Below are 24,461 nucleotides of genomic sequence, written 5' to 3' on the forward strand. Positions count from 1 at the left end.
GATCCCACTTCTGAGCACATTCCACATCACAAAGCATCAAAGGGGACACACCCACTTCTGCCCTCATTCCTACCCCTTACCCACACCCTAATGGTGCTTGTTTTGGGTGGTAGAATCCTGCTCTATAAGAGCCCAGAGATTAATGTCAATCTTAGAGCAGAGAGGGGCAACTTCAAGTAAGAAGGAGGAAACATAAGAGTGTAAGTGAACGATAACAGATAAACATTAAGGTTTAAAAAAAAAAAATGCAGAACTTTTGAACAGTCAGGCTGAAATCTGGTGGCATATATGGACATGTAGGAAAGTGACACTCTATTACGAAAGTACACAAAATACAAATATATTCTTGATCTTAAACAAAAATGTCAAAATATACATAAAATTAATTCTTCTTAATCTGAAGTGTGCAGGTAAAACCCTGCAAAATAGTACACGATCACTACTCACCCCTACAAAAAAAAAACATAACAAGACTGAGAGGGGTGAGGAGTGGTAAAGACAGCATTTAAGATCAGTTCTCAAAATGCTATCTGAAGATTTTTGTCTACACAGTGGAGGCAGCCATTTTGTGGCCTGAACATGCTGCCTATCCACCAAGGTAGTGACATCACTGAGGCATTAAGTGAATTAGTAATATGCTGCCTCCACTGGTCATATAGCAAAGATCAGGCTGTATATGTCATGAGAATTTTCCCACTACATATAAATTATTATTATTATTGTTTATTTATATAGCGCCAATCATATTACACGGCGATGTACAAAGAATATGTAGTCATTCACATCGGCCCCTGCCCACTGGAGCTTACATTCTAAGTTCCCATACCTTACACACACATACTAGGGTTCATTTTGTCAGAAGTCAGTTAACCTACTGCATATGTCTTAGGCGTGTGAAGGGATACTGGATCACCTGGAAGACACCCATGCAAACACAGGGAACATACCAATTAGATTCTAGCCAAGTGGTTGCTATGGGCAACCCCTTCACTTTTCCTTTTTAGATGGTTTAGAAATTCTACCCCTAAATTTCAAAGCTTATAAGCACACAAGAAATTGGGCCACCCCAGCACACAGTTTACACTCTAACCGCAAGACTCAAGTTTACAACTAAAACAACAAATCCTCAGATGTTATCCACACACAAAATACAAAATCAAAATCAAAGTATAAAATTGTTCACAATCCCAACAAATCCACCTTCAATGATTGTCAGTGTGCCAAACAAACATTAAACACAATACTTACTAACTGATCTTCTTAGTAACCATGTGCAAGATAAAGACCGATATCGGGAGTGCTATGCCAGTCCATGTAATGGCTACTGATCCGGACCTTGTTTACAGGATGCATGTGCATCCTTTAGGTGTTTAGTAGGAGAGGTCTGACTGTATAAACTAATGTGTCACAAGCCACAATCTGTGGAAACTTATTGCATAGATAATACAAGTGATACACTTGCTATTAATATCTCTGAGTAGGCAGTAAAAGAATGAAAGCAGTATAACACAACTATTTTCATGTGGTAGGTTGCATATAAGAACGGGCTGGTGAAGACATTAGAAAAAGGGGCTATTTACTAAAAACAGAACTTTCTGTCAACACATTAGCGTAGATGCCCCCCTCCCCCTTCATTTTAATATACAGCCACATATTATTAGATTAAAAAACTAAAATAAAGTTTCTGATGGTTTTTCCTATGGATTAGATGAATGCAATGTCCATTATTACCCCATTCTTATCTGAATATGGCTCCCAGTACCTGTTGAATCACTGCTGCAGGGAAATAATGGTGGCCATGATGGGGGAAATGTTTTATCACTCAGCCTAGAGATGTTGATTATAGATGTACTCCACAGCACTGCACACAATAAAGCTCTTCACATAACAAAATGTCAATAAATGGTAGAAAGTTATGAAATGTTTTACCTACTAACCAATTAACCTTACCGCAAGAATAGCATTTTCTGATTCAGTAAAATGTGCTTATGTAATGCTTATGACTAAAATAATGACTGTTTTCACAGTATTTATCGTGCCAACCACCAGAGACATTCTATGCAAATGACAGAAGACAGATTCAGTAGACTTCCAGTTGTGAAAATACAAAGATGGCTCCTGTGTTTAAGGCATCTAGTCAAATCCATGTTTGACAACAGTGCAGGTGTAGATGGTATTAATAGGTCTAGTTGATTAATTTTACTATATAAAAAGTGACAGGGTAAATAAAAAGTCCATAAAACATCAAAGGGGAAATAAGAAAAAGGGTGTTCTCCTCCCATGGCCCGTTAGGGAATTTAGACTGTAAGCTCCAATGGGGCAGGGACTGATGTGAGTGAGTTCTCTGTATAGCGCTGCAGAACTAGTGGCGCTATATAAATAGCTGATGATGATGATGGCTCTCCATCCCAAAAAAAAAAAAAAAAAAAAAAATCGCCAAGTGGATGTTTCAATATACAAATAGTGAACAACATGCAAGTTTTTTGGGGCAGGCTTCCAGTTACATCAATATAAGGCTGCCACAGTGGTTAGCATTGCTGTCTCCCAGGCTGAGGCCATGGATTCTATTTGGGGCAGGGAATTATCCATGTGTAGTTTTGTATGTTCTCCCCCTGCTTTCCTCCAGATGCTCTAGGTTCCTCTCACGCTCCATAGACATACTAATAGGTAAAATTGGCTTCTGATAACTTTAACCTTAGTGTGTGTATGTGTGTAGTAGAGAATTTAGACTGTAAGCTCTATTGGGGCAGGAACTGAAGGATTAAACCTTCTCTGAAAGCACACTGTTGGTACTATAGAATGATAACTAATAACAGTAATAATAATAATAATAATAATGACAATAACAATTATAGGAGCTACAAAGAGCAGGTTATCCTATTATACTACTAGCTTCCTTTAATTAACTTCCTATGTCCAAATGCTAGCTTCTGGGCTGGGGGGTGACTATCATCTGGGCTTCTCACCCAATTTGGCCACCGTGTGTGACCAGTTGGACACAGATCCCTCTCACTCATTATCTGCTCCAACCAGTAGAAAGCCAGCTTTACTTATCTCAGAGACAATCATTTCTTATCTTCTTGAAATCAGTTTTTACGATACGTCCTTTTCACAAGGAATAACACTTTAATTTTTTCATTGTCCCCGGCTTTCCATAGTGCCCCCTCAGAGACTATATTATAGTAGAACGTTATCAAAATGGACCTGGCTGATAAACATATATATAAAACTTATATTCAGCAGTTACAGAAAAACATTTCTATATTTATAACGTAGATCAGAAATTCCGTAGTTATATATAAACACACAGGACTTACCAAGTAAAAAAGTCTCTGGATACCTTAGTAATCTGGATGGTGGCAGCGTTTTAGAGAGGCTTCTGGCATGATGTCATACACGCAGGGCAGAAGGTCTCAAAATCCCTGGAAATTATGATAAAGAACAACATGTGACACCATCCACAGGAGAAATCACATCCTCAAGCAATTCTACAATTTGAGCTTCACGCGTTTTTTTGCTGGCCAGAGAGATCACAGTATTGCAGCGTGTGGTCCGACAGTGGTGCTTGACAATAATCCATTCTAAATTAACTGGATTGTTGTCAGGCATGCTGGTAAACGTGGCTGGATGAGGACTGCTGACTGACAGGTGCATGCGTTCATCTTCTGACCATAACAACCAAAGCTAGACATGCCAAAGCGCCTTGCATGCTCAGCCAGAAGGGCCGAACAGCCCGCTCTCAACCAATTTGACCATCTACATTCGTGATCAATTGGACACTGATCCTGAAGCCCATTGAGTTGGACAGTTTCTTAAAGTTACCTCCAAGGTTTAAACGGTCTTTGATTCATGCGTGATAATAGTACCAAACATGTCTATTTTATAGATACCACTACCACAATTAGAAGATTGAAAAATGCATCTAACAATAGACAAGTGCTGGTAGATCCTGTTTATAAGGGATCTATCAGCAATGTAGTTTTGTGGACAAGTGTAAATACAGTTTATAAATCAATTTGTGGTGTAAAACTTGCATATGGCTTTAATAGACATCCTTTTACATCAAGACAGTAAGGGGGTAATGTTTTGTTCCCCTGTGTTCGTGGATGTGTACACATGGCAATGTTCAATTAAAAGAGCCTGGCATAGTAGTCAGGTCTCACCTAGCAAGTTTATTAGGATTTATTCCCTCCAAGAATCTGCTGCAGACAGCACAACACTAGCGGCTAATTAATAATTATACAGACACTTATTGTTTACACCACAGTGGAAAGAAACAAGCCATTGAGGTCTAGGATGAAACCAGTTTTGGCTTCATCATGTAGGAGAATATATTAAGCAATGACAGATTAAGGGATATGTCCAGGCAAAATTAAACATTTTACTCACTAGGCCCTCATCCCCCTAACAATCATAAATGTGGGGTACCATGCCCAAGACTGACGTTCTCACCCCCACCGATGCTGCACTGGATCCTATCCCTGCGCCCACAATTTAGGCGACTGGACGCTTCTTGCCATCAGTCCCCATGTTATAAACAAAGAAGTTGCACCTTCCTCTTAACCAGTTGTCAATGCCGGGAGTGAATAATCTACAGATTTGGCGAGTTGTGAAAACTCCAGAACTGCAGGTGTGCCATAGTCAAGAGAGTGGTGATCAGTAAAATACATGTGTGACTGGACATAACCTTTAAGAGTGTAGATTTTTGTGCAAAATTGTCCCTGTATAGTATTTTATGCTAGTGTAAATAATATAAATTAAACATCTTCTGGTTTATTTCAATATAAGGAACCAAAAGGAAGGACCCCCACCCCCTAAAAAAACACAAATTTACAGAACCTGAATATTATATTAAAGTAAATTCAGGTCAATTTGCAGGAAGCAGACATTTTGTCTTACCACACCTCCATAAAGGAAACATTAATCATAGAGATGTTTAAAACCAAGATATAGCTGATAGAATCTGTAGTAATGTTACTAATGCACCTTCCAAACCATGTTTATGACCATTTGTGGCTTTCCAGCTGAGCAGGGGTTATAGGTCACAGAATATAGCTCTCTTATGCTTGACAGTCACCTTATAGACTGTAGATTAGCCCACTTGGTGTGCGAGAAAGGGCTGGGTTATACAGGGCTAAACAGCAGTATAGAACTACATACAGAAATAATACACTATAAATCTAATACCTTCTTTCGATGAAAGGAGATTGTATCCCCAGAATAAAGGTTAAATGATAAATTATGAGTAAAGGGAAACTGTTAGAGACAGTCATTGTAAAAAGAAAAAACAGGGTTTTCCGAAGAACCAAAGAAGTAAAGGGTATATATAAATCTAGCTTTGGGAAGATTCCTAGAGAGTCCAAGATGCAAGGCGTAGTTGGAACTGGCCGATATCCCATATCCAACTACAGGAATAATTCATTTAAAAAAATAAAATAAGCAAAATAAATGGAAGGTTTGAGAGGTACCATAGTAAATAATATTTGTTACAACTGGCATTATGAAAACTCCAGCAACGCAGATTCGGTATCTGAAATTAGAAAAGATATTCCATTGACCTCATTATGTTCACTTGCAGTGATCACCAGTGAATAAAAGCAGGCAGTGTCCACAAGACTTTGGACAGCAGATGTAAGCAGAAGTAGATATGGGGTCATTGGAACCAAAAGGCTCCATCCCCATATCTGTAAAAGCATGCTTAAGAGAAATCATACACTACAACACCGTTAATTAGTATTGCTCAGAACAGTCTACTGCTCAGTGGCCACAGCCAGAGCACCAGTCTTTATAGACATCACTGATCTCTATGGTAAAAAACGTTCTCTGCACTCACTAAGCTCAGGACAATGTTTCAGCAAATATGGAGTACATAGGACTACATATGATTAATTCACTAGGAACCAGGGACAACACTGAGGTTCCTCAACCCACCTTGAGGTTACTGGTTCAGAGGGAAATGTTAGACTGCATTCTCAGGAATGATGATCCTTCTCACAAAATAGCTGTAGTACCTTATACCTCAGTGACGGCCATCTAGGCACCAGGTGTAATTTACATTAACCTTGAGTGACCTGTAGGTCTCGGACTGTTGTAGTACTGGTGGCTGTGGAATAGCTGGAGAACTGCAGGAAGTAGTTCCAGCAGTTGGAAGGACATGCTGGAAGTTATAGTGCAACAACAGCTTCCCGGCTGGTTTATTCTGGTAATTAGATGTAGTTGACTACTCCAGTTTTTAAAACAGAAGAGAAAACAACATTAAACAGCATTTGCTGGGGCACAAGGCAGGTAAAGAGCAAGCACGTGTTTGCTTCCTCTTTGTGCAGGTTCTTCTTTTTTGGGTGTGGGGGGGGGGGATGCAGTGGGGGTGACACGTCAGTAACTGCACCTATGTGTGATCAGACCGCAATGCACAGGATTCTGCAAGCCTGTCTACCACAAGCTGGGATTTCCTGTAAGGTGGTCATATATACAGTAGCTAGGATTAGAGTAAATGTCATCTACATACCACATTAAGAAAACATCAAAATGGGTTTTAAACAAATTTCACTGACCTGTCCTGTTGCACATCACAAACCAATTGATTGCTTGCATTTAAATTTAAGTGTGTAATATATCCCCCCTTTACTCTTGTCAACAAGTTAAGTACATTATTGTTATTAAAGTGCTCCTGCAGCAAAGATCAGAAGACAAGACTGTGGCCTCCACTGTATGTGCAAGACACATCTTATAGTTAGGAAATGAGGTGTAAACAAAAGTAATTTTGTGCTGTAGGATTAGCCATCTCAGCATGCATTCAACGCATTTGTGCAAGAGGAAATTAATCTATTACAGTAGCCTTTGTGTGCGATATAGAACATCTGTAGAAATACAGGCTAAGAATGCCATTCCTGTGCATATTTGTATTTATTAACTGAGGAGTGGAAGCTGACATCTTGCTTTGTGAATGTTTTACATAACATTTATATAACATAATATTTGAAATATCTGCCATTGACGGCAATGTAATAGTTCTGAGTGGGAAATTGTAGAATATTTGCTAAACTTTATCAAGCAATAATATTTCAGAAAAGGATGTCTCAGTCATGGAAGTGCAGCTTTATTAAAAAAAAAATTTTTACAAAATGAACAATATTTTGCTATTAAAAATCATGTTTCATTTGAACCCACTGTAAACAGAAGCATAATGTGATCCTTTATTTACACTGCACCCCAAGTGATAAGAATACACGTATTAGCACTATGTCTGGGCTTAATCTGTAAAGCAAGGACCATGTAAAGAGCCACCAAATACAATTTTGCTTATATAAAAGATCTAATAATAACAGCATTCAAATATATATACATAAACATTTCAGGGTCTTAACAGAAGCGAAGATATTTCAGATAAAGTTGTGATCGTGAGAAGATATTTTTCCTGCACACAACAGACTTCCTGTCAGCAATCCCACTATAGTCAGCCTCTTTAGTAGAAAATGCCTTATAACAGATAAATAGCACTAGTTTATCCTCGACGGCTTTCGTTGAGGATGGAAATGTTTACAGATATTAGTGAATGTTATCCATAGCCCCTATGTACGACATTGCAGAAGTGCTGTAGTGCCTTATAAATGATAATATTATTAATAAATAATAATAATAATAATAATAATAATAATAATAGCCCTGTTAAATAAGGCACCTTGCATTTTCAGATTTGTGGCCCTTTAATTAGTTCTTAGGGGACAAGCCATTGAATCTCACAATCACCTTAAGTGGATACAGTGTAATATAGCTGGGAATCAGAGCAGCAAATTACAGAAACTATCACAGCACAATATGCCCCAGATATCCACCCCACAAGGAGCAATTGGCCCAATTTCCTCTCTTCCAAAAGCAGATACCACAATTCACTTAATTCATCATCAGGAGAAGGCATGCGCCATCTCTAAGCACTGGGCCCAGAAATAGCCCTTCTGCCCGTAAAGAGGGCTGTGCTAAGAACATAGTTATTCAAAAACAGATCTCCAGCCGAATATGATGTTTCTCTGAGGTTGAGTATAAAGTGGTCGATGAATCCAGTGAGGAGGTGGGTCCTGGAATCATATTAAATTACAGGATTTTGCCTGTAGGATTGGTGCGCATAGGAAAATAGAAAAGTAGATTCAAAAGACATAGCATAGCACCTAAGAGTCACAGGTGGAATGCGAGCTACCAGGCAGTAGTGCAAATAAGACAGTTTACAGAGAAGACATTATTAATATAAAAAGGCAGTGTGGAAAATATAAATAAATCCCCCTCCCCCATAAAAATTAGAGAACTTTACAGTAACCCTAAATAAACTATAAGACAAGCAAGGGCTCCTTCCAATGATCCCTTCCTGTTTAAGATTCAGCTAACACCAAAACACTATTTGCCTGGCACACTGGAGAAAACTCTGGAGTATACTCAATCAGATCATAGGCTATGCAATGGAACTATAAATATATGTATATAAGTATTTGGTGTCAAGGTATTGACAGCAGCGATAGGTAAAGCACAACAATATAATTCTAAGCAATATGATAAATATCTTATTTGCAAAAACAGCTAGAGAAACAAAACAGCATCCGGCACATGTCCTCATTTGCCTCACCTAGGAGAGAGTAAAATAGATGATAAAGACAGGCAGGTAAGCGTTCCGATCCCAACCGTGCTTTATCAATAGGCTGAAACAAGGGGGGTCATTTAGAGTTTTTAAGCGTAAAATACACTTTTAATACTGTGCTTGAAAAATTCGTATCCCTGTCTCCATATTATGCATTTTGCGTATCCCTGAGTTGTGCCTTATTGCTGAACGGGGGAGGGAAGGGCGTGTAAACGTAGGCCAAGCAAAATAAAGGTGTCTTCACATAGTTACTCTCTACTTAGAGATGGACATTTTACCTATGAACTACATTATATTAATTAACTGCAGTTAGACCCCCTGTAGGATCTACTAACTAATCAGAGCGGCTTTTCTCACGCTCTGAATCCGGTCTGTATTGGTTAGTTAAGACATGGCCGCAAGGAGCAACATCCATTGTCTGAAGTTTTTTCTCCTTATGGATTAAAGCTGGAATGAAGAATAGGTTCCCCTACATGGTTTTAAGTGAATAATAAACTGGTTAGCAATGGTTTTGAGAAGTATTTATTTCAATAACATATTGCGTATGTGTGGAGGGGGCGGAGGGGTCTTAACAGTATTTTTTGTGTGGCACTATCAGCCCCAGCAGTCCCTCTCGTACTTGTAGTTCTACAATTGCCAGAATACTCATAATTTTCAGGCCCCCATGCACTCAGACAAGGCTATTTTGCTGTTGTTGCCTGAATGTTTTATTTTTTTTAAACACTAAAACGCCATTCATCATCCTGCAGTTGAGGATGATAAATGGTATCTCGAGTGTATATCGATGCACTATCAAATTTTTAGTTGGACGCATTTACGTGTTCTATTTATTTGCACGTATGATAAAATGTGTACAAGTCCGCATAAACAAATGCATCCGTTTGCTCTACGTATTTTATAACTGCACTTCTCATGCTAATGCGTACTATTGGAAATGAACCTCAATAAATTCAAACTGCAAAAGGCCAGGCCAAAAAAAGTATACCTTAAATGTGACATGGAAGACATAAAATGTACCCTCTCAGTATGGCATCATAGCTGCGTGCAGCTGGCTCTTGCCACACCCAGGAAAGTAAGAGGAACTGCCTTTGCCCACACTGTGCACAATATATGCCAAGCAGCTGTATCCAATTCAAGTCAGGAGCCAGATAGGGGAAGATGCAAATGAGAAATGGCAGTACTTCGACCAATATATACATTTATCAGACTATGCAAACATTGCATGTATGCACCAAGCTTACAAGTGCAACAGATACTTTGGAATACTCCCAACCTACTTTTGTATACCCAGAATACACTTTACTTAGCTGTACCTTGTAAATACACTTACAGGACACGGTACATGTCATATACCCAATATTAATGCACAGAGAACAAACTACAGCTGTACAAGGTAAAGTTGCAAAACTTTTCCAAAATACCAATTAGATTGTAAGCTCTTTAGGACTGGGAATACCTATTTTCTATATGAATTTCCAGAATATTCTGCTCTTTTTGTTCTGTCTATCACTTATCAATTTGCAAAGTGTTGCACATAGACACGGATAGCGCAATAGTCATATGATCTATACATAACAAATTGCAAAGTCTTGCCCAGTCCCACTATCAGAATTTGCATTATAAACATAACGCTGTGGAGCATACAAGTGCTATCTAATAACAAACACCCACCTGCAGTTCCCATGCATGCTTCATTTTCCAAGTACAAGTGATGTAGGAATATAATCTGCCCTCTTATTGTAGCATAGATACACCTCTCCCTTTATAACCCCGGGGGAGAGCTGTGCAGATGCAGCACAGAACAGCAGCTCCCCTTTTGGAGGTTACAGGAAGGAGGAGGGAAGGGGGAAAGGGAAGCGGATGAAGGGTAGAACAAGGAGGATAGAGAGAGAGAGAGAGAGAGAGAGAGAGAGAGAGAGAGACACACACACACACACACAAGAGAAAACAAGGGGAAAGGTGAAACTGATGGGGCAGCAAGGGACGAGGAGGTAGAAGGAAAAACGGGAGGAGATACAGCCCTGACACAAAAACACCCCAGTAATCAGTATCCTACCAAAGAGAGGGCACCTTACTCACACCCCAAAATTAGACACAAAGTTATGCCCTACTTTTAGGCAAATGATTCTCAAGGATAGATCCTAGTTTCTCAGCCTATGGTATGTGTACCCCTGGGGTAACCCCAGATAGCGGTCATATAACTCAAACCAATATTATTTTTAAGTAAATTATAAAACAGACACACAACAAATCATAAGGGATATTTTTAATATATTTAAATACATAAGGTAAAGTTGCTAGGTTTAACCGACTGTTGAATTGATATACAAGTATTTACTTATATACACACAAAAACTAATGCACCATTAAACACTACATAATGTGTCCAGGTGCAACTTTGTAAAACAATCAATCTTCCACATGGACCTTTATCGATAGTTGCACCTTGAAGGACTGTAAAAATCAAGAAGTACTTGGAAAGAAATATAAATACAGTGGTAAAAAAAACTAAATATTGAAATGCTTGTGTTTTTTAGTCACTGGTCAATGTAGAATAGCAGAAACATCAAAGACAGCAATTACAGATATGCACTTATTCAGATTATACTTCATTACAACAACTTTTCAAACGCCAATGTTATGCTGCTGAATCTCCCTTTAAGCTGAAAGAGACAATTAAATAATATACAAATACATTTATATAATCCATCACTTGTAAAAAGGTTTTAAAGAGAAATGTATTTATCTGAATGCTGCAAACTGGTTTTTAAAACTCTTGCATGTCAATAACAACCAGCACTCATTATGACAATTTTGTCATGTACAAAAGTAGCACCTATATATTAAACAAAACATGAATGTGCATCTTTCTGAAAGTCCCAAAATAATACACAAGGTATGCTATATCAGTTTATAGCATTACTACAGATATTAACGTGAATGTAATGAAAATGTAGTGAAAATGATAATAAAAAGATTTTTTTCAAAGATAATAATAATAATAAATGAATAAAAAGACCAGTCCCTGGGGAACTCACATTATAGGCCATGAGCAGCATTTGCACCACTTTTTAGAAGACTAAGAAAAGACTTGTGACACTAAATATTTTTCATTGGATATACTAAAAAAAATATTTTCCTTACAATAAACCCTGAAATAATATCGCAGGCAATAAAATAAAATAAGCAACTAAAATCACCCATCAAAAAGCAACCCCCCAACCCTACATCGTGCAAATGATCAGTATTTTTATGCTGCAACTACCAAAATAAAAATGGTTTGCCCCACCACCATTTGTAACAAACTTCTTGCAATATGCCATTTAATAATGTAATTTCATCCCCAGCTAGATGTAAGACATACCAAAATATTTGAGGACTCCAAAAACCAAAAAAATATAGTCCATAGAACTACAGTCATTCTCAGGGTAGAGATAATTTCAACTCAGAGAGACAGACAACCTGTAGCTCTCAGTCGTTGTAGAACTACAAACTCCAGCATCTCCTTCCAGCCAGATCTGTTATGATGTGATGAGGATTCATTTCTAATTAATAACGTAGACAGGTAAAAGGTTACTGGAGTGTACACTAGTACATATGTTACAACACCTTACTTAGAAAAACATGGCAGCATCCAATGAGTAGGAATAAATCTAATAAATTATTTCCTATTTTTTTCTGACAACCAATTAAAGTCTCCCAAATTTTACTTGGCAGCCCTATTATCCCCATAGCTCGAATGGCAATTATTTTCTAAGGTAGAAAAAATGGGTCCAATTGAAGGTTTTCAGGTCATACCAGTCAATTAAAATTCTACCTGAAGAGAGAAGGCAATGTTGCAAAATTGAATGTGTAAATTCCAAAAACATATAAGCATTAAATAAATCATTAACTGCAACATTACAATGTGAAACAAGAAAATGAAACAGCTGCAGGGGTTAATTATTCCATATTACAGAGCAACAAAAACAATAGACAGAATGAAATATACTCCAGAGGCTGGGAGGTAAAATTAACAAATAATCAGCACATCAGCCCTAAGACTGAAGTCATATAATAAAAATAGTGGACAAGAGGCATCCTGCATGGTTCCTCAGTTAATATTGGAGGTGTGCTAGCAGTAAGGGTTAATTTCTAGTTATTACATCCTGGACTCATGAAAAATATATACAGTAGGGATCAGTTTGTATACATGCTGGGCCTCTTTATTTAATGCTATATGCCATATATGTGAATTCATGGCATTTCAGCTGGCATATGTCACATACAGTATGCATAATCAAACATATAGTGTGACAATTGATTCAAGGTCTAAATAACCCCAATAAAAAAAAAAACTGCAATATTTTTAAAAGTAATTTAAGTGTCACAGAGGCAAAAATTTCCCCTGCTGTCTATATCAAGGTGCTTTATGAGATTTCCAAAATGTTCTCACAAATACACAATCCCCCATACTCAACACAAATGTAGGACGTTGTCTCAGTACAACCACACCATTCATTAATTCCAAATACCCGGAACTTCCAATCACAAGTAATTATTTATATTACACCCACCCAATACACCTCCAAACAACACCCACCTAGAAACCTCCCATTCAATACACAAGTGACTGTAAGAGGCAAATGGGTCTAGCTTATAAACACACACCCAAAATGTCACACCCAATATTCCTGACCAAAACCCCCACCCATACTGAATAAAGACATATTTAACAGTTATATTGGGTATAAATCCTTTTATGTACATGAAGTAATTGATGTTACTCTACGTAATTATTACTGTATGTAGTCCTACAAAGCAGGGAGATGAATGGAGATCTCTCAAACACACTTGTGGAAAAGGGTCATGTCTCAAAGAATTTATTTACAAGTAAAACATATAAAGATCAATAGGAGGGGTTTACATGACATGTGCATATACAGGCTGATCTGATGCCCCATGACATACAGTTATATTCTAAAATAGTATAGTATTAAAACCTGTTTTTGAATAATGTTCATTAACATAATATTTTGTAAGAGGATATATCAGCCCAGATGATTTGCAATAGTGTCTGGGGCAGGGTGGAGGTTAATTCATGCAGTCCTTTTGATTAGGTTGTCTTAAAAGTCACCAGCCATAAAACACAACAAACATGACATTGTGGGCTAGACTAAAAACGCCACAATAACCCACTATTCTTATACTCGTCTTCAATGCAGAATGACAATGTGTAATGTACTATATTTGAATGAAATATTTAAATCTTACAAATAACATGTATGCATGCTACATACAAACTACGATAATATTTAAGTTCATAAATATTGGTCCATCATATAATATAAACAAACACATACTGATCCCTAATATACTATATAATAGCCAGATGCTGATCTCCACATAAAACATATATGCTGACCAATATCACTGTAATGTACAATCGTATAATATAGTCATACATTAACACTGTAGCGATACATAGATATACTGACACAACTCCCCAGTGTCACTCTCTGCATAATATATATATATATATATATATATATATATATATATATATATATATATATATATATATATATAGTACACAGAGACGGATTCCCCTATATCCCCGTACATAAACACTGATCACACATACATAAGCATACAGCAGACACAGCACCCACACACTCTCCCTCCTCCCCCCCGAGAACCGCTATAGAGACCTACACTGAGGCGCCGTGCTCCGGGGCTGCGCGGGCACTACCTGCGTCCAGTCTCCGGTCAGTCGGTGTCTGTCTCTGCTGCGCGCTCCCGACACTGTCAGACGGCGCAGGGGGCGGGGCCTCCGCACAGCCGGCAAGGGCGTGTCGTCTCTGGGCCCACACAGCGAGGTAGGCCACACCCCCAGGCTCTTCCTATTGACGGAGCAGTAAAGACGCAGCCTACTTCTCCCCACATTTAGGCGGAGTAACAAATAGCGGGGTGGAGCGTAGTTAAGAGGACATGTATTATCCGTCGACACGCCCATGTTACCAACCACTATTGGTTACAACTGCAGGATAAGTCATCCCTCCCACTCACGATCCCGCCCATATGTCAGCCAGTAGAGGCGGGGCTGTCTGCACGGTATGGGATTTGGGAATCAGGACCACGTGGGCGACTCAAGGAACATGTGACTGAGGAAATGCCATTCAGGGTCAACGTGAGCCCTATCATACTTACCTAGACCTGTGATCCCACTTTCTTCTATCCAAGTAGCTGCTCCAGTGTGTTACTCCTGTTTGCCATCATATATTCTGAACTGCACTGATGTATTTGTTTTCCTGTTCGTATTTTCTCAAATATCATGTGTAATCTAATATAATTATTATTATTATTTACTAGATGTCACAGATACTGTAGCGCTGGATGCAGAAGCAAATAATAACAAATAGAAGAGGTAAAACGCATAAATAGCACAGACAAGTGTGATTAATGCTGTTGGGACTTACATGGAGTGCAGCAAAATACATGATAGTACAAGGGAGTCAGACAGCGGACAGAAAACATGCTCCATTGTCATCTCTGCTATCTGTGTGTGTCCTTTTTACACTGTTCTCTTTATAATGCTATGTGTCCTTGTATCTGCCATTCATTCTCAGCTGTATCTATGTATCATTTTAACACTGTTAATCTCCAAATGTCCCTTGTGTATTCTTCAGTCTGCCCTGTAATGTTGTGTTTCCCATGTATCATTCTATATTTACAAGTCTCCCTGTCTTTTGTTGTGCAATTTTATACTCAAAACTGTCCCCTGTACCCTTCTTTACACCCCCTTACAGAGACTGGATGTCAAATTTTAGACCAGGGGGTGAGATTTGTCTCAGCAACCTATTAGGAACATTTAAAAGGGAAAAATGTAGGTAGTCCACTATGGGACCTGTGTGGGGGGTAGATGACTCCCAGCCCAGCCAGCCCCTGCACCCTTATCCTCTAAACTAACTCTGTTTATACTTATGTCTGCCCCCAATTATACATCTGTTTTTGTTACTCTCAACTGCTCTTAGGTATCTTACATCTGATACCTGTCATGTTAAATAGCACCTTGTATACTTTAATCTGCTACCTATCCTCTAAACTGCTGTTTCTATCTGCCTCCCTGTTATCTGATTTAACACATCATTCCTCCTGAGTAACCGATTACTCTGGTGCTCCTGTGTATCCTTCCAACTGCCCGTCATTTAACTACCTCCATCCTCTCTTTATGATTATCTTAAATGCTCCTTTGTATTCTATCTGCCCCTATCACCACAATTGCTCCTGTAACTCTAGCTACCCTTGTAACTTCTCATTTGCCTCTTGCATTTATCCATCTACCCTTGTGTTGTTGGCAGCACAGTGGTTGGCATTGTTGTCTCAAAGCTGGTGTAATGGAATTGTTTCCTGACTGATTGGCTTCTGACATAATGAACCATAGTATGATGATGATGATGATGATAGTGTCTGTTTATGTGGTATAGATAAGATCAACTGAGACAGCGACATATGTAAAACTGTTAATAAGTAAAACTTGTCGCTGTGTATCTATCTGTTTGGCTCCTCATCATGTAAATAGCCCTTGTGTATTGTAAATACTCCCATTATATCATTTATAACTGCTAACCCACCCTGGTATTGACTCAGGTGCAAGATACTCTCCGCCCATCATCTTAAACGTCTGCAAGCTATGCTTATTTATTAAGATATTTATGTAGCACAAACATATTATGCAGCACTTTACAGAGAATATTTAATCATTCACATCAGTCCCTCCCTAGTGGAGCTTACACTTTATGTTCCTTATCGTGCAAACATAGGGAGGACATACAAACTCCATACAGATAGGGCCCTGGGTGTAATTGAACCCATGAACCCAGCGCTGTGTGGGCAGTGCTAACCACTGTGCCACCATGCTTGCATTTTTTTTTCTAGATTAACAAAATATAACCTTGCCTAACCCTAAATTTAATATTTTATGAAATACATAAGCTATATTTGTATCTTATAATACTAATTAGTCAGAAACTGGAGGTTTTATATCATTAGCTATTTATATAGCACCACACATTCTGCAGCGCTGTACAGAGAACTCGCTTGTATCAGTCATCAGTACACTATAATATATTTAGATTTTCTCTGTGCCTTTTGTTTTCTGTCCTTCATGAGTTCACTTTAGCATGTACTATGACAATATCATCTGTGTGTTTTTTACGTTTATGCATGGTCTTTGTATACTCTGGATTGCAGGTAACAATGTTTCTGCCTGCATGTGGCTATAAATAATATTTGTAATCCTCCCAAGTACATGGCCTTGGAATACTAAGAGTTAACAACATTGGGAGCTGTTGGGGATTGGGGGTGGGATAAAGGTTACAGATGGGAGCTGGGGGGTAGTTTGGAGACTGAAGGGATCACTGTGGATTCCTGGGGCTGTGGGAGGGCCACTGTAGAACTGTAATTTTCCAGAGCACTGAGGGAGAGGGCTGAAGGGAGGGAGAGGTGTATGCGAGACACTAATTATCAGTGTGTGTACAGTATGTGTGTGTGTGTAAAAATATATATATATAATACACATATACACCTTTTACAATACTTACACCATATGGGCAAGGCTGCTTACTGTTGTTACCTGCAGTGACTGATAATATCTTTCTCAACCATTGCCCTCATTTCTCTTGCGCCCCTCATAAATTATTGCAGGCCATTTGAATACAGGTGACTGCATAGACAACATGTGCTCCCTTACTTGTTCTAAGTGCACAGGTGCCACCTTCATAGAATCAGTAACTGTAGACGCTTGTAAGGGGGATGGGATTTGTGTGTGTGTGTGTGTGTGTGTGTGTGTATGGGGGGGGGGGGGGGGTTGTTTAACATGCTCTAACTTTTGCTAGGCTTAGTTAGGTCTAGCCATATGTTCCACCCCTACCTCACAACCTTTGTAGTGTGTGCATAGGTAAAATGAGACAGTATAGGCTCTAACGCATGGATGGAAGGGCCTCTCCAGTTGTGAATGTGTTAATGGAGGGAACGCACTCCCTGTATGAAAGAGGAAGCTTTGTGCATGTATCATCTGCCAGTACAGTATCATCCGCTCCTTTTCAGAGCTATAGGTCTTCTCTTATAATCAGCCAAGAGCAGCCTCCACCCTCTCGTCTCTACATCTCCAAGGCCACTCGGATAAACAGTTATTTTTGGGTTGGCTTGTTAAAAAGAGGAAAGACCACCCTTTAACATTAACCTGTACTGTGTGGTGTCTGTCACTCGCTTTAATGTATTTCATCTTCACCACAGCCTTTACTTCCTTAAAAAATATTCCTGGTAATTTCTGTTTCTCTACTCTGCAACCCCCTGTCCCCTCTTAGAAATGTCGGGGGCTTCTCTCCGTACACCCCTTCCTTACCCCCTCCCTGCAGGCTGGCAGCTTCCTCTACTGTCCCTGGGAGGTGAAGGAGGAAGGGGGGAGTTATTTCCTCACTGCCAAAATAAAAGGTGGTTTCTGGACTACATAGCCGGATGGCTGAGACCCACCCTATTCCCCGAATTCTCATATCCAGAGGGGAACTTTGCTTAGTGATTACCACCTCCCCACATTGTCACATGGTGTGTGGGGGGAATCTGTTCTGCACAGACCCAGCTTTATACAATGCACAAAACCCACAATATGAAAAAAGACACCTCATTAAAGATATTGTAAGGATATAATGATAATGACACAGTACTTACAAGAGTAACACAGACAATTCTGACAATTTGTCCTGTGTTCACTGCCATTATTTAAACTACGCCAGCAATGGTGGATAACGCTCCCTTTAGCAATTTTGCTAATCTCGATAGGTAGACTGGGGGGGGAAGGGGGGCACTGAAAGAGGCTTCCAATAATGGGCACTATTAGGGGTACGTTTACTAAACTGCGGGTTTGAAAAAGTGGAGATGTTGCCCATAGCAACCAATCAGATTCTAGTTTTCATTCATTTAGTGCATTTTACAAAATGACAGCTAGAATCTGATTGGTTGCTATAAGCAACATCTCCACTTTTTCAAACCCGCAGTTTAGTAAATATACTCCATAGAGTTCAAGTAAGTGGCATTGGATTTCCTATTAGAAAGTACAGTATTTGTTGGAATGGAATTTCCTTATGTGTGTGTTTAATTAGAAGAATGGAGGGATCCCTTGTACAAGACTCCCACTCTTCCTGCAACTGAGTGCACACAGAGCTACAAGCGACACAACTTTGTGGCAAGTTGTCCTTTTGCGTAATGCACACTGCGCAAGGGCTTTTTAAACCACAGTATACACCAAATATCTTGTACTCTCCAGGCGTCGTTGCTTGGAGAAATTTCAAAGGGGAGGGTGATGACCACCACTGAATCTCCACACTTTAAAGTCAACCTGTGATGCGTTTTTAAAATAATCTAACATTATTTGTACATTCGAAGTAGAATCCTAATGGCAACATCTACCGTACTCGTGGTCCTGTCTCTCAATTCCTTGATCACTTTACCATCTGGCTCCCTTACTTTCTCTCTTCTAACCTTCCTTCCCTCATCTTGGGGGGGGGGGGGGGGGGTGTTAATATCCCTATAGACAATCCCTCAGACCTTGCTGCCTCCAAACTTCTCTCCCTCTCCTCCTCCCTTGGTCTCTCTCAATGGACCTCCTCTCCCTCTCAACGGCTTGGCCACTCCCTTGATCTGGTCTTTTCACACATCTGTACTGTCTCCAACCTTATTATTTCGCCATTTCCTCTTTCGGACCGCCATCTCCTCTCTTAGCATATCACCACCCCTCTCACCTTCCCCATCCCCTAAGGTTACTATTACCAGGCGTAATCTTGACACAGTTGATCCTACCATATTCTCCTTCTCCCTGGTCTCACTCCTCTCCCCCATCACCACTCTTTCTTGCCCCGATGAGGCTGTCTCCTTCTATAATCACACCCTTACCACTGTTCTTTACTCTGTCGCTCTGGCTGTCACCGTCAAGCTCATCGGTCCTGGCCTCAACCGTGGCACTCAAAACTTAGCCGCTATCTTCAAAAAATGCTCCCACGTTGCAGAACGGCTCTGGAGGAAGTCAGACATTCATGCGGACTTCCTCCACTTTGAGTTCATACTTGCCTCTTACAGTTTGGCCCTATCACTCTCTAAGCAATCCTTCTTTAAGGCTCTCATTTCCTCACAATCCTCCAACCCCAAAATCCCCCTCTTCTCTTCCTTCACTCTGGTATCTGCAGATAAAGTCCGCACCCTTCTCTTCTCACTCCCCTCCCACCTCCTCCACCTCCTCTCTCTTGAGGCCTGCTCCCACCTTGCCCAAATCCTTAGCCTATCATTTTCCTCTGGAGTCTTCCCCTCCTCCTTTTAAACATGCTATTGTCTCTCTCGTACTCATGAAACCATCCCATAACCCTGCCTCTCTCTCGAATTACTGCCCTATTTTGCTCCTTCCTTTTGCCTCCAGACTTCTTGAACTACAACTGTCTCGTCTCCTTCCTCTCGTCTAACTCACTCTTTGACCCACTCCAATATGGTTTTCGCCCCCTTCACTCCACAGTATCTGCCCTCACTAAGGTCACTAATGAACTTCTATTTCCTGAATCCAAAAGACACTTCTCCCTTTTTGCTGCCTTTGTTACCATTGACCATGCACTCCTTTTTCCAAACTCTCAAATCTATAGGCTTCTGTAACACTGTTCTCTCCTAATCTTCCTCTTACCTTACCAACCGCTCATTCTCAGTCTCTACACTTGAATCCTCACCCCCCCCCCTCTTCCCTCACCTGACGGCGTTCCACTAGATGCCGTTCTTAGGCCCCCTGCTTTTCTCCCTCTACACCTCCTCCCTTGGTGTCCTAATCCGCTCTTGTGGCCTCCAGATTCACACCTTAACCCCCTTAAGTCTATCCTCAATGCTGCTACCTGCCTTATTTGTTTCTCCCGCTGCTCTATTTTTGCTGTCTCTCTACACCAGTCCCTACATTAGCTCGTCTTGGCCTACAGAATTAAACTTAAACTCCACACCTTCAAAGCTCTCAATCCCCCCCCCCCCCCCCCATGCATCTCCGATTGCATCTCTACCTACACACCTCTCCTTTCTCTCGGCTCTGCCAGTGACTGCCGCCACACTACTCTGATCACCTCTTCCCATGCCCGCCTCCAGGACTTTGACCAGGCTGCTCCCCAGCTGTGGACCGATCTTCCACATTCCATCAGGTTAGCCTCTACTCTCAAAGGCTTCAAGTATGCCCATAAGACTCATTTCTTTATTCAAGTCTATCAGCCCTCCTCCTAACTCCCTTGTCTCAGCTTTCTTCACCAGTCATTACCACCCTATTTGTGTCTCCCTTTAGGGTGTAAGCTCTCATGAGCAGGGCCCTCTTTCTTTGTGTTCTCCTACTATTCCATCACCCTCTGTACCTGTTGGCCTGCTTACCTAGCCTTGTTTTCTTAAAAAGTGATTTGTATGCTATGTGAACCAGTCATACAGCAATGTTGGTCAGGGTTGCATAAAGGTTGTTAACAGGGTAACCTAGAGTGGTTAAGAGGCTGGTTGAGAAATATTTTAAGCTTGCCTGAAGAGTTGGGTTTTTAGAGAATGCTTGAAGGTGTGTAGACCAGAGGAAATTCTTATTGTGCGATGAAGGGAATGCCACAAAGTGGCTGCAGCCCTAAAAAGTCCTGTAGCCAGGAATGAGAACAAGTAATAAGAGTGGAGGAGAGACGCAGAACGGAGGTGTGGAGTTGGGAGATATTTTGAGACAAGAGAGGAGATGTATGTTGGTGCAGTTTTGTTGATGGCCCAGTAGATTAGTAGAAGTATTTTATATTGGATTCAGTACAAAATAGGCATCCAATGTAGAGACAGAATGATGCAGCAGAGGAAGAACGATTTGCAAGTTAAATCAATCTAGCTGCTGCGTGCAAATTAGATTGTAGGGGTGCGAGTCTCTATAGGAGAAAACCAGTAAGGAAAGAATTGCAATAGCCAATGCAAGAGATGATGAGTGCATGAATTAGTGTTTTTGCAGTGTCTTGTGTAAGATATGTGTGTATTTTGGAAATGTTTTTTAGATGTATGTAACATGATTTAAATATAGAGTTGATGTGGGGAACAAAGGATAGTTCTGAGCCAAGGATGGCACCTAGGAGTAAATTTATCAAGCTGCGTGTTTCTGACATTAACACTCCCTGTAAAATATTGCATGATGTGATCGAACAATGATCGAACAGCTACTGCTATGCAAATCAGTGTAACCTTATATCAACAAGACCATAGACCATAGGGGGGTTTGGGTGGAAGGAGTCAACCACAAAACAGAAAATAAGATGGTTTTATGCTGGCATATAAAAAGCTGAAAACATTAAGTTCTATGTAGTTACATATTGTTGGTTCAAATATATGTCTAATGTGATGTTGTATATGTGACAGTGGCGTATCTGGAGGGGGCGCACACTATATACTTGTCTCTGTCAGCTGAGAGGCAGACAGAGATGCTGCCTGGCCTATAAAGTCCTGCAATGCCTGCTGCACCTCCTCGCTCCTGCTGACACATGCAGCATAGTGTGCAGGAGCCAGGGGAGCAGTGATGGGCCCACACAGGAAGACATAGGTTCCTGAAAACCATGTGAGCATTGCTCACTCTTTACTTACGTGGGGTGTAAGTAAACATTTGGGATAGAGTATAGCTTATGATATTGCAGCCAAAACTGATTTTTACATTGTGGGTGGAATTATTATAGACCTTTTCTAGGCACCATATATATATATTTTTTTTATTTATTATTTGTTTTTAAATGCATAGTGGAAATTCCCTTAAGAGCTATAGTTGCATACCTGCCAACAACTATGAAGGGACATTCACTCTTTTAGATCTAAACAGCCATGCCACTTTTTTTTGTGTCTCTGAATTGATAAACTTTAACATTTAGTCTCAAAAGTGTTTGGTTACAAAGTTTAAGATAGCATCCAGCCTTTATACTATTTTGTACTTCAGCATTTTGTGGTGACTGTAGCTATTTATAGTAAGCTATAGTTTTATTTTTTCTTGTATCTGTAACTCTGCCATGGGATGTGTTCATGTCTGAGGACAAAAGGAATAGTGGATGCTGTTTTTTCCTAATTAATCTTACTTCTGGAATTTTTGGGAGGATTGTGGATGTTCAGGATCATGTGATAATATATTCAGGTGGAGATATGTTGTTCAGGGTGATAATCTTTGGTTAGTGGGAACATTGCAAGGTTCTGCAGATCTCTAGTGTTTAGTACACTAGTAATCTGCAAATTATTAATAGAAAGGGGAAGTCTATAGGTTAAGTTCAGTAGCTGTAAGAAAAATGCTACTACTTTGTACAATACAGTAAGAGTACTAGATGGTGTTATTGGCTTTCCAGAAATCTAGTTGCCCTCCCTGTGAACATGGAGTGTCGGCTGTCAGGGGGCATTGACTTTGTTTACCCTTTGCTTTCTTCCACCTGGGGGAGGCAGATTATTACTAGTCTGTTGTGTAGTAGTTTGTGTCCTCGATCTGTGACCCAGACTCTGTACTGTAGGGAGAGATTATATAGGCCTCACACAGCAAACAGGAGTTTCTGTACGTGCAGCTCTAATAACAGGAAAGACCATGTAGTTCAAATACAGCAGGTATAGTGGTGTACAGTTACTTATACCCTTTTCGCACTGGCTGAAAAACCCGATATTGCCAGGGCGAGCCCAGACGACCCGGGTCTAGTCTCATTGTGAACGGGTCCCCTGCATCTACCCGGGTCGGATGAGCCAGGAATTAGACCCGAATCTTTTGCAGGGTTATTCCCGGGTCCGACCCGGGCAGATGCCAGTCTGAAAGGTGAGACCCGTGCTAAAAAGTGAAAAGAAAAAAAATGAATGAAAAATATCCAGTTACCATTTAATAGACAGGTAGTATTTCCTCACACTGAATGTCCGTCAGCTGCTACAGGAAGAAATTACGTCCCTTCTAATAGCCAGGGTGAAAATTATGCTTTTAAAGTGGCAATAGCGGACCCTACGCCTGGATTACATCATACAGGCGTAGGGTTTTTATTCATTTTATTTTTTGCAGACCCGGGTTCCTTGTGAACTCGGTTGACCTGGGAATTTGCCGAGGTGGGAGATTCTGTCACCCATCAATATCCCGTGTTGGCATTGTGAAAGGGGTATTACTTGCACTAGTTAACGAATTGCCTCTTTCCATCCTCAGCTACACTTTGGATATTAGCAAGTACAGTTGTGGACCTCACAAGTGTCTCTCAGAGCGAACACTATGCTTGCACCAGTAAACCAACAGATAGGACACAGTAGCAGACTTCTGCCTTGGTGGAATGCTTGATTTCACATTGCCGACCCTTTCATCATCATCATCATCATCATCATTTATTTATATAGCGCCAACATATTCCGTAGCGCTTTACAATTGGGGACAAACATAATAAACTAATAAACAAACTGGGTAAAACAGACAAAGAGGTGAGACAACCCTTTTCCACATCATCAGCTTCTTTGTGTTCCAGAGTCTCCTATCAGAACTTGAACACACCCAAACACTTTGCGGCATACAGAAGGCGTCACACCTATAACCCACCTCCTAATTCAGAACTGTGTAAGGCTAAGGCATACTGGCCACCTTTTTTTTTTCTTTCCACCAAGGTAAAGGGGCAAGTGCGAGTCTGTGGACGTGTGTGTGTGTGTGTGTGTGTGTGTGTGTGTGTGTGTGTATATATACAGTATATTCTGTATATTGTATCGCTTATGTCATCACTTTAGTGTTCACAACGAAAACTTGTGTATTATAAGGAATAGCAAAAGCCTTACTGCAACTTATTAGAAATACTAGAATTCA

The 24,461-nt window shown here is 40.2% G+C and overlaps 1 protein-coding gene across 7 annotated transcripts in view; it reads right to left on the reverse strand.

Annotated features, from left to right (window-relative positions):
* ZBTB46 (zinc finger and BTB domain containing 46) overlaps positions 1 to 24,461 on the reverse strand; it is a 62,088-nt gene that overhangs the window by 35,482 nt on the left and 2,145 nt on the right. For 2 of the 7 annotated variants that reach the window (XM_075176638.1, XM_075176632.1), the window contains exons 1-2: positions 14,318 to 14,415; positions 3,318 to 3,422 (exon numbers count right to left, since the gene is read on the reverse strand). The gene's annotated coding sequence lies outside the window, so the exon portion shown is untranslated. Of the gene's footprint in view, positions 1 to 3,317; positions 3,423 to 10,294; positions 10,421 to 14,317; positions 14,424 to 24,461 lie in introns of those variants that run through there. The other 5 variants (XM_075176633.1, XM_075176634.1, XM_075176635.1 and 2 more) reach the window with 5 other exon arrangements.

This window comes from Mixophyes fleayi, chromosome 6 (assembly GCF_038048845.1).
Source record: "Mixophyes fleayi isolate aMixFle1 chromosome 6, aMixFle1.hap1, whole genome shotgun sequence".
NCBI lineage: Eukaryota > Metazoa > Chordata > Amphibia > Anura > Limnodynastidae > Mixophyes > Mixophyes fleayi.